Source organism: Bufo bufo, chromosome 1 (genome assembly GCF_905171765.1).
Source record: "Bufo bufo chromosome 1, aBufBuf1.1, whole genome shotgun sequence".
In the NCBI taxonomy this organism is placed as follows: Eukaryota; Metazoa; Chordata; class Amphibia; order Anura; family Bufonidae; genus Bufo; species Bufo bufo.
Window position 1 is genome coordinate 29,391,897 of NC_053389.1, and position 15,804 is coordinate 29,407,700.

A 15,804-nucleotide genomic window follows, 5' to 3' on the forward strand; every position below is an offset into this window, starting at 1 on the left:
TGATACTGGTGGGGGGTCATTATATGAGGTGCTGATACTGGTGGGGGGTCATTATATGAGGGGCTGATACTGGTGGGGGTCATATGAGGGGCTGATACTGGTGTGGGGGGCATTATATGAGGGGCATCACATTAATAGGGTGGTCCCTTTATGAGGGACTGATGCTGGGGGTGCAGGGTATGAGAAGCTGATACTCGGGGGGAGGGGGTACTTTAAAAATAGGGTCACTGTTAGATTTTTTCTGGGTCCCAGTCCGCCCCTGGCTGTGAGAACCGTTAGCCCTGACAGATGTTTGACATCTGTTTCATTTCACTGACAGTAATCAGAGGTCTTGAAGATTTTGAGAAATTGACATTATATTATATATCTTTCCACACATAAGAAGCCCTGAGACGTATAGATTGGGGATCAGTCGGGGGTTGAGACAAGCTGTGGGTGTGGGGGCAGCCGTAAACTACAAGTCCCAGCATGCCCTGCAGCCAGTCACTGTAGACTTATCCCATCTCCTCCCAGTGTTTGCCTTGGGCCTCAGTCACATTATCCAGCGGAGCGGCGATGTGCTGAACGGCGAAGCTGCAGTCAGGGCTTGTTCACTTCACCGTTACGGATTCCGTAGTCGTTTTCCGTTATAACGGAAAATAACAGAATCCATAAGATGGAAGTCAAAATGGAAGCCTTTAAGAGGTATTCTGTTTTGCTTTCCGTCATAATAGAAGACTATGGGAATCGTAACGGATCCGTCTGGTTCCCGTTACGCAGAACGGAAAAAAAAAGTCCTGTCGTGCATAACGGGAACCAGACGGATCCGTTATGATTCCCATAGACTTCTATTATGACGGAGTTATAACAGAAAACAACGACGGAATCCGTAACGGTGAAGTGAACTCGCCCTAATAACCAGAACTACCTGAAGGGGGCAGTGTCATCAGCGTTAGACCTTTGGCTGTGGTTATGTATTGATGGTTTCCAGTACTTTTATACTGGTGGCCTGTGCTCAGGGTAGACTATCAATATCTGATATCTTCAGAACTACACAACGGATGGAGCACTGGAGCCGCGCAGTTCCGGTTCATGATTCTAGAACTACTTCAGGGGTGGGGGGCTCTGGGGAGTGCGGGGTGGGGGGCTCTGGGGGGTGCGGGGTGTTGGACCCACCAGTATCATGAGGATAACCCATTAATATACAAATCCTGGAATTACCAACTGCGGCTTTATATTTGATTTATGAATAATACATGTATATCAGTGCGAAATAAAAGAATTATATGAAAGATTAATATTTTATTATGCGTCATATCAAATAAATGAGTGATTACATTTAAAAATTGTCCCAAAATGTCTTATTATTATTATTATCACTATTAGTTTTGGTAATATTACTATTTAGGCTACTTTCACACTAGCGATCCGGCAGGATTCAGCAAAATCGCTTCCGTTACTGATAATACAACCGTCTGCATCCATTTGAACGGATCCGTTTGTATTATCTGTAACAGGACGGATCCGTCATTAACTCCATTGAAAGTCAATGGGGGACGGATCTGTTTTCTATTGTGGCAGAGAAAACGGTCATGCCGGATCCGTTTTGGTCCGCATCCCCAGGACGGAAAAGCAAAATACAACATGTTGCGGTTTGCTCTCCGGTCTGGGAACGCAACTAAGGCTGCTTTCACACCCGCGTTTGGTGCGAATCCGTCATGGATCTGCACAGACGGATCCGTTCAGATAACACGACCGTCTGCATCCGTTCAGAACGGATCCGTTTGCATTATCTGTAACATTGCCAAGACGGATCTGTCTTGAACACCATTGAAAGTCAATGGGGGACGGATCCGTTTTCTATTGTGTCAGAGAAAACGGATCCGTCCCTATTGACTTATATTGTGTGCCAGGACGGATCCGTTTGCCTCTGCATCGTCAGGCGGACACCAAAACGCTGCAGGCGGCCTCCAGAGCGGAACGGAGCCAAACTGATGCATTCTGAGCGGATCCTTTTCCATTCAGAATGCATTAGGGCAGAACTGATCCGTTTTGGAACCGCTTGTGAGATTCCTGAACGGATCTCACAGACGGAAACCAAAACGCCAGTGTGAAAGTAGCCTAAACGGAACGGAATGCATTTTGGAGCTCTCCGTTCTGTTCAGGTCAGTTTTGTCCCCATTGACGATGAATGGGGACAAAACGGAAGCGTTTTTTCCCAGTATTGAGCCCCTGTGACGGAACTCAATACCGGAAAACTTTAACGCTAGTGTGAAAGTAGCCTTACATTACTTATTCCTATTTTTAATATTAATATTTATATTTATTATGTGTTAATAGTTTTGTTATTATTACTATTATAATTTATATTATTATTTATATTATACTTAGAGAGGACCTCTCCTCCTGACATGTCTGATGGAGCAACTACTGGCATTCCCCATGTAATAACAGTTCTGGAGCGTCTATTCCTACATATGGCTCTGTTATGTGCCATTCCTCTGTTACTTCTACTAGAAGTTATGAATTGCCAGCAGCTTGCAGTAAAGGTACAGACGGGTGTTACCTGTTGGGGGGGGTGTCCCTGCACAGTCGGTTGCACAGAGTCAGACATACCCGCTACTGGTAACATCCTGCAGCACCTTTACTGCAGACTGCTGGCAAGTTATTTGTAAACTTCTAGGAGGAATAATAAAGGACCGGCACAAGATAGAGTCATAAGTATAGACGCTCCAGAACTGTTATTACGTGGGGGATGCAAGACATGTCAGGAGAGGAAACAGGGACTCTTTTATATTATTATATTATTTATTTTATACTTATTAATGTTTTTTATTGTTTATTTTATTTCATACGGTAATTTTTATTATTATTACTATGGTTATATATTATGTCTTGCACACACTGAAGAGCCATCGCTCTTACTGCCACTTTATATCACAGACTTCCATTGTAGATCCGCCATAGAGCTGCTATAGATTCCCAGGTACTATACTGCTGAAAAAATAGTGACCCCAGTAGACATAATTGGGGTCATTTATCAAACTGGTGTAAAGTAGAACTGGATTTCCAAAAGAGCTGTAAAATATGAAAGATGGAATCTGATTGGCTGCTATGGGCAACTAAGCCAGTTCTACTTTACTCCAGTTTGATAAATTACCCCAAATGTCCCTATAGTGTCCACAGCAGTTATAATGTCCCCTAGAGTGCCCCCAGTAATAATACCACCCTCTATTGTGCTCCAGGCAATAATCCCTGTATAGTGTCCCCAGAAATAATAGAATTGCCCCTACAGTGCCTCCCCAATAACAACGTCCCCCACACTGCCCCTATATAGTCATTTCCCCCACACTGCCCCATACAGTAATTTCCGCTACACTTCCCCATATAGTAATTTGCCCCACACAGTAGCTTCCGCCACATTGCGCCATAAAATAATTTGCCCCCATACAGTATCCCACCATATTATTTTTCCTCCACATGTCCTCCTGTGTCCCCGCCCGTGTCCCCCAAAGTTGGCACATAAAATAAAAATAAAAAAACTAAAAGCTAAATACTCACCTATGTCCAGGCGCTTGCTCGCAGAGGAAGGCGCGCACATTTCACTGTGCTGCTGCGTCCCGGTACAGGTGCGATGACGTCATCACACACGTCTGCACCTGGATCTCACTACCGCATAGGCCTCAGGCCTACTAGGCCTGAAGCCTGAAGCCTATGGCTGTGATCGGCGGCGGGGCAGGGAACTATGCGCTCCCGTTCCCTGCCGCAGTATGTGGGCATCAGCGCTCCAGCAATGAGCGCTTCCATCTGTATTGATGGAAGCGCTCATTGCTCCTGGCACCCACCCGGAGGGTCGGCACCCGGGGCGGACCGCACCCCCTCCCCCCCCCCAGGCACGCCACGCCACTGTAGAGAGGTCCAATGTTCGCAGGAGAGATGCCACAGGAGAGACGCCACGTGGTCATCAAACAGTAAAAAGTACCATTACACTAAGATGCAAGTAAAGCAACAATAACATTTGGTCATCCTTATTATATGATAATCTGCAGCATATGAATTTCCAAAGTGGATTGTGGCTGCTGGTCTTCACTACTGGTCTGCTGGTCTTCACTACTGGTCTGCTGGTCTTCACTACTAGTCTCCTGGTCTTCACTACTGTTCTCCTGGTCTTCACTACTGGTCTGCTGGTCTTCACTACTGGTCTGCTGGTCTTCACTACTGGTCTGCTGGTCTTCACTACTGGTCTCCTGGTCTTCACTACTGGTCTGCTGGTCTTCACTACTGGTCTGCTGGTCTTCACTACTAGTCTCCTGGTCTTCACTACTGGTCTGCTGGTCTTCACTACTGGTCTGCTGGTCTTCACTACTGGTCTGCTGGTCTTCACTACTGGTCTCCTGGTCTTCACTACTGGTCTGCTGGTCTTCACTACTGGTCTCCTGGTCTTCACTACTGGTCTGCTGGTCTTCACTACTGGTCTCCTGGTCTTCACTACTGGTCTCCTGGTCTTCACTACTGGTCTGCTGGTCTTCACTACTGGTCTGCTGGTCTTCCAGAGTGACTGGAAACCAAGCCAATTGGGATTCTGATTCCGTGTCCAATCCTAAAACTAGGCGGGGGTTTTAAGTTCACTGTCTCCCATGTTCCTTGCCTGAGAATTCAGTTGGTGTCCTAGGCTCATACTGTTCGACTTATTGCTGACAGATCTGACTTCTGCTTGTTTTTTGGATTTACCCTTGTGCCTGCTGCTCCGGTTCCCGTCTCTCTCCTGATAACTGACCTTAGCTCTTCTCTGGACTTACCATTCATGCTCTGCTTTTAGTGTCTGTCTTTTCCTGGCTTGTCTTGGATTTAAACGTTTGTGTGCACATGACATTGAAAAATGGCCGTGTAACGGCTGTCACACGGCCATTTTTAGCACCAGTGAAAGTCTATGGGGCTATTCACATGGCCATTCTTTTAACGAACAGTGTCCTATTTTTGGCAGTTTTCACGGCCGGCCAGATACCCTTGAAATCAATGGGACCGTTTTTAACAGCCCATTGACAGAAGTGCACCCGTCTAACGGCCGTTAAAAACGGGTACACAGGCCATTTAGGGGTTAAAAAAAAAAATCACCTCATCCTTTTGCTCGCGGTGCGGCAGTCTCTTCTCTCTTCATTGAGCTTCCTGCCAGAAGGGAGGAGTTTCAGAGTAGAGAGTATGGAAGACGGAAGCATATGCTTGAGCTTCTACTCCAAGAGCCTGATACGATCCTCCTGTGAGACACTTACTCCAGAGTAAAGATACAGCTTTCTCAAAAGTTACAATAGATAAAGTCAGCAGAGTGACTAGCAAGATTCAGCTTCACAGACCCTGCTGCTGATGAGGGAAAACAGGTGAGACACCCATCACCTAGAATAACAACGTGGCCAGACTAACATCAAGCCTGTATCACACAGTGGACACCTATATCCACAAGTGCCTGCTAGTGCCATTTAATTGCTACACAGCCAACCAGTTATATTTGCACTAAGTAAAGTAAGACTATTAATATACAGTTAATTCTGGCCTGATTCTTCAAATCACCATTCCGATGTCCAGGGAGTACCACATGACACAACACCTCATCAGGATCACTACCACTCCCATTCACTTCATCAGCTCTTTAGGGGCTTGTTGCACATGTTTTCTCACTCTAGGTTTTTACCCAGATCTGCAGACATGTCCTAGGTTCCGAGCAGCCAAGTCCATCCTGTCATGCAGCAGGTCCTGGTGAAGAAGCAATAGGTAGCCTTAGTCTCATACTAAGTAAGTTTAAAGGCTGGTAGTATTTTTAGAGTCACTGGCTATGGTCCAGATGGTGACTCTTGTAAGTCCTAACACACATTTTTTATTTTTTTTTGCATAACTTGTAGCAGTAAATCCACATAATTAGCCATAGTTGGCATGTTCTTGTACATTTATTTACAGTATAGTATAGCTGGAACATGTATTGCCCTGAGTTCATTTTTTTAGGCCTAGACCCAGGAAAGGCAACACCGATAGCATAGTAGGTTGACATTTTGATGAAAATGTGTGGGCCCATCTACCAACGACAATGGCATATGTTTCCTTTGTCATTGGTAGATGGGCCCACACATTTTCATCAAAATTTGCGCAAATAGCCTCAAATGAAAAGTGCAGTAAGTATAGCAGTAATGCAAATAAAAAAAAATCCATGGTTTCAATGTTTGTATATGTCTAATAAGAAAAATGCCAGCTCATCGACTTTTTGCAGGCACGGCATTGGCATCCTATGGTGCACGGTTCCTGCTAGACTTGGAGCAGACACATCATAGGCCGCAGCTTGCGCGTTTTGAACACAAACATCTTTCTTATTCATAGTAACTGATAGTTGTGACTGCTTCCTATTTAAAACACAACCATTTGTTCTCCATTTTAGTGTTGATCATGAATATTCGAATTTTGCATTTTTATCGCGAATATAGGTACTTTGAAAATTTGCGAATATTTCGAATATAGTGATATATTCGTAATTTCGAATATTCAATTTATTTATTTTTTATATTCTATTTTTTTATTTTTTTAATCAGTACACATGATCCCTCCCTGCTTCTAGCTTGTGGGCCAATAAGAAGGCTGCAATATACTTGACTTTAGGAGTAGTGTTGCTTGCGAATTTTGCTCTATATTCTTTTTTTTTCGAATATTTGCTATATTGCTATATATTCTTGTTTTAGCAATATAGCGAATATTCGGGAAAAAAACGAATATAGAGCAATTTAGCTAATATAGTGCTATAATCTTTTTTTTTTATAGTTGTAATTTTTTTCCAATCTGAACTACAGATGAGAAAAAAATTACAACTATTAGACAAAGAAGATTATAGCACTATATTAGCTAAATTGCTCTATATTCGTTTTTTTTCGAATATTCGCTATATTGCTATATATTCTTGATTTAGAATATTACGAATATTCGAAAAAACAAAGTGATAGCAATATAGCGAATATTCGAAAAAAAAAACGAATATAGAGCAATTTAGCTAATATAGTGCTATAATATTCTTTGTCTAAAAGTTTAAAAATTTGCTATAAAAATTCAAAAATTCGCATATTACACGATCATTACCTTGCCGATTTTTTGAGTAAAAAAAATCGTAGAATATAACGAATATTCGAATTTGCGAATATTCTACAACATATTCGCGAAATATCACGAATTCGAATATGACCCCTGCCGCTCATCACTACTCCATTTAATGTTTGTAACTTTGCATATGTAGTGTTTGTTTGCCTTTACATGTCAGCAATGGTAGCATGCACCGGTACATACATTTCATATCAATTGGAGGTACTGGTCTAACATTGTTATTTTTCCTTTGGTGTGATTTCATCTTACAGACTTCCCTGCAGATCGTTTGCAGATTTGCTGCAGAAATTTTCAGTAGCACTTACCCTTCTTATAACATTGGATTTACTAATGTGTCTGTGCCTAATAAATGTCTAAAAAGGGGCACAAATTGCATAAACCATGGTTTTTTACACTTTTTTCCAACTTGTTCGAAAAGCGTGGGGCTAATTGAAAGGGGCAGGGCTTTTCGGGAAAGTGGCATAAACTGAGTAGTTTTGTGCCAAAATTGTGAAACAATTCTGGCGTAAAATTCTGTCTCAAAGTAAGCCAACAATAGTTGGTATAGAATCTGAGAAAAGTGTCTATGCCTGCACCCCACGAGTAGGTAATGGAAATTAGAGGCACACAGATTGCTAGGTTTTGCGTTTCAAAAGAACATATTTATTCACACAGTGGTTTCATGATACAGTTGCATCGAAAGGAAATAACATAAATCCTTGACCGTACGTTTCGGTCTGAATAGACCTTCTTCAGCGGTCACATATTATTTGCAGCACATGTGCGGCGGGTGGCTGGCGCTGGATGTCACCCCACCACACGATTGGTCTGATAGACACTGGGTCTTGCCGCAAGAAGGCGTAAAATTGATTCCCCCACTTCCCTATAGATAGCCTCTCAGAGGTTACTTTTGGGTAGTGTATCTCTTGGTGAGAGTTTGCTGACTACTAGACATGCCTCTATGACACGCTTCATTTTGCTCAGTTCACAGACTTTGAGAGAGGGCATATCAATGGACTGAGAGAAGCAGGATTGTCCTTTTGACGGATTGACCTAGCTGTTAGGAGGTTTTGGGAGCAGTGGTTACATGAGGGTACGCCAGCACAGTGAACAGGCTCTGGTCGGCTTAGACAGACCACCAGTAGAGAGGATTGTTTGATTTGCCGACAAGCAAGAGCAACTCCCACAGTTTTGTTGTTCACCATCCAGACACTGGTAGCATTTCCATTACACACCACTGTTTCTGCCTGGACCATTTCCAGGCGCTTAGCAGAAGGAAATTTGGTATTATTGCACCCATTATGTGCCCTGCCATTGACAGTCAGCCATCGTAGTCTTTGTTTGCAGTAGTGTTGTGAACAAGAAACCTGGACTGCCACAGACTGGAACTGTTATGTCTTTAGAATTGAATTTAGGTTCTGTTTAAGATCCCATAAAATCTGAGTTCGATTATGGAGATCTTAGGGTCCATTCACACGTCCGTTTTTTATTTCCTGATCTGTTCCGTTCTGGACCAGATCTGGACCCATTCATTTTCAATGGGTCCTGTAAAAAATCGGACAGCACAATGTGTGCTGTCCGTTTCCGTTGTTCCGTTCCGCATGTCCGATAAAATATAAAACATGTCCTATTCTTTTCCGCAAAATTCGGATCCTGGTACAATACAAAGTCAATGGATCCGCAAAAAAACGGAAGACATTCGGATGTCATTACGTATGTCATCCGTTTTATGCGGATTCCGTTTCTGGAAATTACATTTTTATTTTATAAACTTTTATTCACTTTTTTTTTTCAAATTTTTTTCAAAGAAATCCAAACAACTTTATTTGCTTATTGAAATTTATAACGGATGACATACGGAAACATTTATAACGGATGACATACGGAAACATTTTCAGGAACAACGGATCCGCAAAAAACGGACCGAAAATCGGGATATAGAAAAATACTGACGTGTGAATGCAGCCTTAAGGTGAGCCCTTTAATCCTGCCTTTGCTGTGGAGCAACACCCTGCTCAGCTGCTGGTGTGATGATCTGGGGCGCCATGTCATACGATAGTCGGTCACCCCGAGTAGTGATACGAAGGACACTAACAGCTCAGTGATATGAGCAGGACATCCTGTGGCCACATATATTGCCTCTGAACACTTTCTTGGCCTGCCTGGTTGCCAAATTTATTGCCAATTGAACACTTATGGAAGCCAGCTTCGGCAACCTATCAGTGTGCAGGATCTACAGGATCAGCTGGCAAATCTGTGGGCAAATGTGTTGCAGAATACCAAATAGAGCCTGTATGCCTCCAAGCCCAACTGTATCCAAGCTAGAGGTGACCTAACAGGTATTAGAAGCTCCTTTCAATTGTACAGTTTTCCCCAACATATCCATCTGCTCATATTTCATCATTACATTCACACAGTGGCGTGCCTAGGGTGTGCAATAGAGCACAGCAGCACAGGATATGGGGTAACGCTGACCCCACTTATGCAGTGGGCCAGGATACGGGTGGATAATAGTCTGTATTTGTTTGTGACGCCAATTGCAGCGTGCGAAGGGTACTACCCCAGGGACCTTCCAAGGTGTTATAACGCACGTCCCAGATTAGGAATGCCAGAGTGGTGTAAGGGCCTATAATGTCTCTATAGGGTGGTGATAGTTGTGTCAATGGTGTCTCCTACCTGGGTACGGCTAGACTCCTGGCTCCTGGCTCACTTGCAATAAATTTGAGTGTAGTGATAGTAGGATTAAGAGAGGAATTTTGCAGCAGAAATTATGTCCAGACCTTTAGATGAAGTTCAAACGTTTCTTTACTGAAGATAACTGGTATCCAAGCAGAATACAGCTTTGGTCTCTGGTCCCAGCAGGTGTTAGCAATCAATGGCAGGTATAAATACTTCTGCACTTTAAATGTGAGCTTGCAGGATAATTTGTCTGCTTGGTAGCTCTGTACTTGTGGCAGGAACTAATCTTCTGCGCTTTTCTGTAACTCTGCTGTATGGGGACAGACTAGCTGAGGAGGATATGGCTTCTCCTAGGTCTCTGGACTTTACTCACAGATAGTTTCTCAGGGGATGCTTTCTTCCTGGAACTCTGGAGGTTGTCTGCTTTCTATATCCAGCTGAGGCTGAAGGTTCTCAGACTTGGTATGTGATCAATGTCTCAGCCGAGACAAGATCCTTGCTTTCTTCCCTATGCAGGGGATCTCCTACACACACACACCCTACCCTTAGCAGGGGGTGGGCTACACTGACTCTAACTTCCTTCTCCTCCCATGCTGCAGGATGTGGGAACAGTCCACACCTCCACAGAGGGGGAGCTAAGCTGGAATAATCCATTTCAGCTTAGATACACTAAACTAGGACTTGTACCTGACCAATGCATTGCTGCCACCTGCTGGTGTACCTGGAAAATTACAAGAATAATGGAATTTAACATGGTTTTATATGCACATTTGTGAAGACATAATAGAAATTACATTAGATGACAACATATAAGCTCTTAGAAGATAGTAGCGGAGTAGAGACGTGTTACATTTGGCACCCAGGGCGGGTCCTTTCTCGCCCCCCCCCCCCCCCAATACTTGACCACATACCTCTTACATCCAGGGACATCTCCTGTCATGTAGACCTTTTCTTTCCTTTTCTCCTCCGTTAGACCGACATGACAAATTCTTTCAGCCGCATCTCGTCTCTACAGAGTTTGTAACACAGACATGTTACATTTCTCAGTTTTTCCATCAACCTCCCCATCCTGGTGTCCCCACAGTGTCATCCTGCTGCCATCCCCAATACTGTGCCCGTTTTGCCCCCCAATGCCCCAGGTACTATACTGCTGAAAAAATAGTGACCCTAATAGACATAATTGGGGTAATTTATCAAACTGGTGTAAAGTAGAACTGGATTTCCATAAGAGCTGTCAAATATGAAAGGTGGAATCTGATTGGCTGCAATGGGCAACTAAGCCAGTTCTGCTTTACACCAGTTTGATAAATTACCCCAAATAATCCCTGTATAGTGTCCCCAGAAATGATAAAATTGCCCCTACAGTGACTCCACAATAACACTGCCCTTATATAGTAATTTCCCCTACACTGCACCCACATAGTAATCCCCCATAGTAATTTGCCCCAATACAGTAATATCCCACACACAGTAATTTCCCCCACATAGTAATTCCCCCCACACTGCCCCATATAGTAATTTGCCCCCACACAGTAATTTCCTACACACTGCCCCCACAGTAATTTCCCCCACACTGCCCCATATAGTAATTTCTCCCACACAGTAATTTCCCCCACACAGTAATTTCCCCCACACTGCCCCACAGTAATTTCCCCCACACAGTAATTTTCCCCACACCGCCCCCATACAGTAATTCCCCCCACACTGCCCCCTATAGTAATTTGCCCCACACAGTAGCTTCCCCCACATTGCGCCATATAGCAATTTGCCCCCACATAGTAATCCCTCCCATAATTATTGCCCCCACACAGTATCCCACCATAATATTTCCCCCCACATGTCCTCCCGTGTCCCCCCCATGTCCCCCAAAGTTGGCACATAAAATAAAAAATAAAAAGAGAATAAAACAGAGAATTCTTGTACAGTCACTCAGAATTGAGAAAGCTCGTTGGAAGAACGAGTGAAACGTTTTCAAGAAATCTACAGTAAGTCCAGTTGCCTTGATTTATTCTTTACAGATAAGTAAAAGTTACGTTTTAATAATTAAGTCAAAGTCTTCTAGAGGTATTGAGATATTGTTTGGTGGGAGACTCAAGCATCCAAACATTTTTTACTTTTGAGCATCACGGGTGCCTGTGCCGGGACACAGCAGAACAGTGAAGTGTGCGCACCTTCCTCTGCGAGCAAGCGCCTGGACATAGGTGAGTATTTAGCTTTTTTTTTCTTTTCTTTTTTTAATGTGCCAACTTTGGGTGGGGGAAGTTTTCAAGAAATCTACAGTAAGTCCAGTTGCCTTGATTTATTCTTTACAGATATACCATGACCTGGATAAATGAGAACCTTCACAGACGTAACTTTTACTTGTTATCAAAAGATAAAACAAAATTATGAAAACGTGCTCAAATAATGTGGTGAGAAAATAAATATATATATAAAATATACAACATACATAGAGTATGTTGTATATTTTATATATATATATTTATTTTCTCACCACATTAGTGATGAGAGGCATAGACAATATTCGTTTTCGCATAATATTCACAATAAATTTTCAAATTTCAAATTCGTGATCTCGTCATTATATTCACGATTGCGCATATCGGTACTAATGATGCGCATATTTTGGCACAATACGCATGCAATGCAACTTCACATGTTATCAGGTCTGAGTAGATATTACTGATTGGTGACATCACAGCACTATGTCTGTAGCATGTATGTATGGACAGCAGAGAAACAGTAATCCCTATCACACTACCTAACACCCTGCACTGGAACCTATCAGCTACACTGTATCACTATCTAACCTACACTGACTATCTCCCACTAACTATCTGTAATATATATATATATATATATATATAAGCTAACTAACTATCTAATGTAATCAGATAAGGAATAGGATCCAGATGAAAGCACAGAGCACAGCAATGTCACTGCTCTCTCTCTCTCAGAACCAGGGCCGGTGCTACCATAATGCAGACCAAGCGGCTGCCTGAGGGCACACCCTGGGGGAGGGCGGAAAAATGAACCTTCTTTTATTTTTTTTAAATCACTTACCTGTGAGTTGCGCTGCAGCGCCGCCGGCCACCCGCCCCAGCCTGCGTGCGCAGTGCGGCCTCAGCCCTCACTCACAGAGCGGTAGGGGCCTGGCAGCACGGTAACAGGGTCACGCCAGGGGGGTGTGACTGGCGAGTGGCGCAGCGGCGGCAGGCGGCAGCAGGAAGCTGGCTGTGTCTGTGAGTCTGACTCACACACAGCCAGATTGCTGTAGCAGCAGAACAGGTGGTAGGTGATCACTGAAAAATTATTACACAAACAACAATCATAAATGGAGGGGGGGGGGTGACTGTGACATGATGGGAGGGGGGACAATGCCTGTAGTCTGTGACATGGGGATGATGGGGCCAGGGCCGGCCGGGGGGGGGGGGTGATGTGCAATGGGGGGGGGGATGTGACACAATAGGGGGTAATGATGTGACACGAAGGGGGTGATGTGACATGGTTTGGAGGGGGAGAAATGTGACATGGATGGGGGGGGGGAGAAATGTGCCATTAAGGGGGTGAAATGCGACAAGGAGGGGGAGAAATGTGACATGGAGGGCTGATGTAAAATAGGTGATTTGACATGGAGGGGGAGAAATGTGACATTGAGCCCTTGAGGGGGAGAAATGTGACATGGAGGGGGGGAAATGTGACATGGAGGGCTGATGTAACATAGGTGATTTGACATGGAGGGGGAGAAATGTGACATTGAGCCCTTGAGGGGGAGAAATGTGACATTAAGGGGGTGAAATGTGACATGGAGGGGGAGAAAGCTGACATGGAGGGGGGGAAATGTGACATGGGGGCTGATGGCTGACACGGGGGCATGAAGGCTTACATGAGGGGCTGATGGATGGGGGCTGATGGCTGACATGGGGCTAATGGCTGACATGGGGGGGTAATGGCTGACATGGGGGGCTAATGGCTGACATGGGGCTAATGGCTGACATGGGGAGGTAATGGCTGACATGGGGGGCTAATGGCTGACATGGGGGCATGATGGCTGACATGGGGGTCTGATCTGAGACATTGGGGGTCTGATCTGAGGTCTGATTAATATTGGGGGTCTGATTGCTGGTCTGACCTGAGGTGTTATTGAAAATATTTTTTTCTTATTATCGTCCTCTAAAACCTAGGTGCGTCCTATGGGCTGGTGCGTCTTATAGGGCGAAAAATAAGGTCCTCAAACCAGCGATTGTCTGAAGCAGAGGGAAGATACCAGGACCACACAGAGGAGAAGCCAGCTGCTGTGGACGGGACCAGGGCCAGGTGAGCTGCGAGGGGGGGGGTCCTTCTGCGTGCGTTCTGTATTTTTCTCACACCCATCAATTGCAAGGGCTGCTATCGTCTGAAAGTATGAACAAGAATAGGACTTGCTCTGTAATTTGCAGAACAAATTCAGCCCCATAGAAATGAATGGGTCAGAAAATGGCGCTATTTGCCTTCTTATGGTTCTTTACATTGATTTTGGTTTGTTTGTTTTTTAATTGTGCCTTTTATCTTGCTTATTTTTAAGCCATATTTACATAAAACATTAAAGCCTCTCTGCTTTCTGATGAGGCACCGCAGAGGGGAAAACTAAGACCAGCGTAAAAAGTCGCTCTTAGTAAATGTGCCCCATTCAGTGCAGAAGCCGCGCCATCATCACTGGAACCTTCTGCTGTGATGTGGAAAGAAGACGTCAGGTCATAGAAGGTAATGTTATCCAAACAGAGGATGTGGAGGCCGCTGCCAGACAATAATGTGATTTTCAACTGTTTAGATCCTGCAGATCATCTCTGCTAATTAACCCCTTACAAGCAGCTTTCTCTCTCCTCTAGCAGGGATGCATAAGATTCCCTAGGCCCCCATTAACCCAACAGAAGCCAAAAGATAGTCCTTTTGGTCCCAGTCTGGCCGGTGTTAAATAGGACAGTAAAGCAGACTACGTCTTCCTATACAGAGGCACACCACAAAATAACATATAAGCACCACCAATGAGGCCAGGTGAGGCGGCACCAGGTAGGGCCAAGAGGGGGGCAGCCAAAGGGCCATGGGCTGAAGGGAACGGGTTAGGTTAAGAGATTTGCATTGAGAAGGTGGGGGGGGGGGCTCCGTTTAAGTTTTCGCCTCAGGCAGCAGAAAGGCTCGGTGCGCCCCTGCGTCTGACATCTGTCAAAGCCTCCATAGACATCCTGAGCACCTGGCGGCAGGATCCATCTGTTCATACAGAGTTCTGCTTTCTTTTAGCAGACGTGAGATAATTAAACCTGCTCTATACCCTACTTCCTGCGGATAGGGCAACATGTTCAACATGATGGGTTCTTCATATATATTATAGACAGCAGTGACCTGTGGAGGCCCAACCTTGAGAAAGGCTCAATCCTGAGCCAAAATATCACCTGGACACACGTGGTGCATAAACCAGGGGGGTTTTCTTAAATACTGAAGTCTGTTGCCTTTACTATTGTACTATTCAGACAAGACATGATGGGAGGAGGGGGGTGGCGTGAACTTTTTCCCCCATTTACCATAGCAATGTTTTAGGGGTTTGGCCCATTCTGGGCCCTATGATTTCTATGTGGTGCAAGGTTGCTGATCTTTTACATATTAATGACTTCTTCTAATATCAGATCGTTGGGGGTTTCACACTCAGCACCCCCCGGCTGGTGGCGGAAACAGAAGGCTCAGTTCACTGTGTGGTGGCTGTATTGGCATACTAGAGCTCTGTTCTTAAGTGAATGGCTGCCTACACTGGTGGCTGCCACAAAGAGCTGTTCAGTGGAGGATAAATCATCAATATCTAAAAAAGTGGACAACCCCTTTAAGAAGGTGGAGTAGCAGGAGAAGCAGTATCTGAGTCCCACCACACAAAAACAAAAGTTTTAGATTTTAGAAAAACAGACTTTTCAAAAATGAAATTAGTTATAAATGAGTCCTTATCAGACTGGAACGGATTACATGGAGTCCAGGAGAAATGGGACTACTTAGAAGGTGCATTATTGAAGG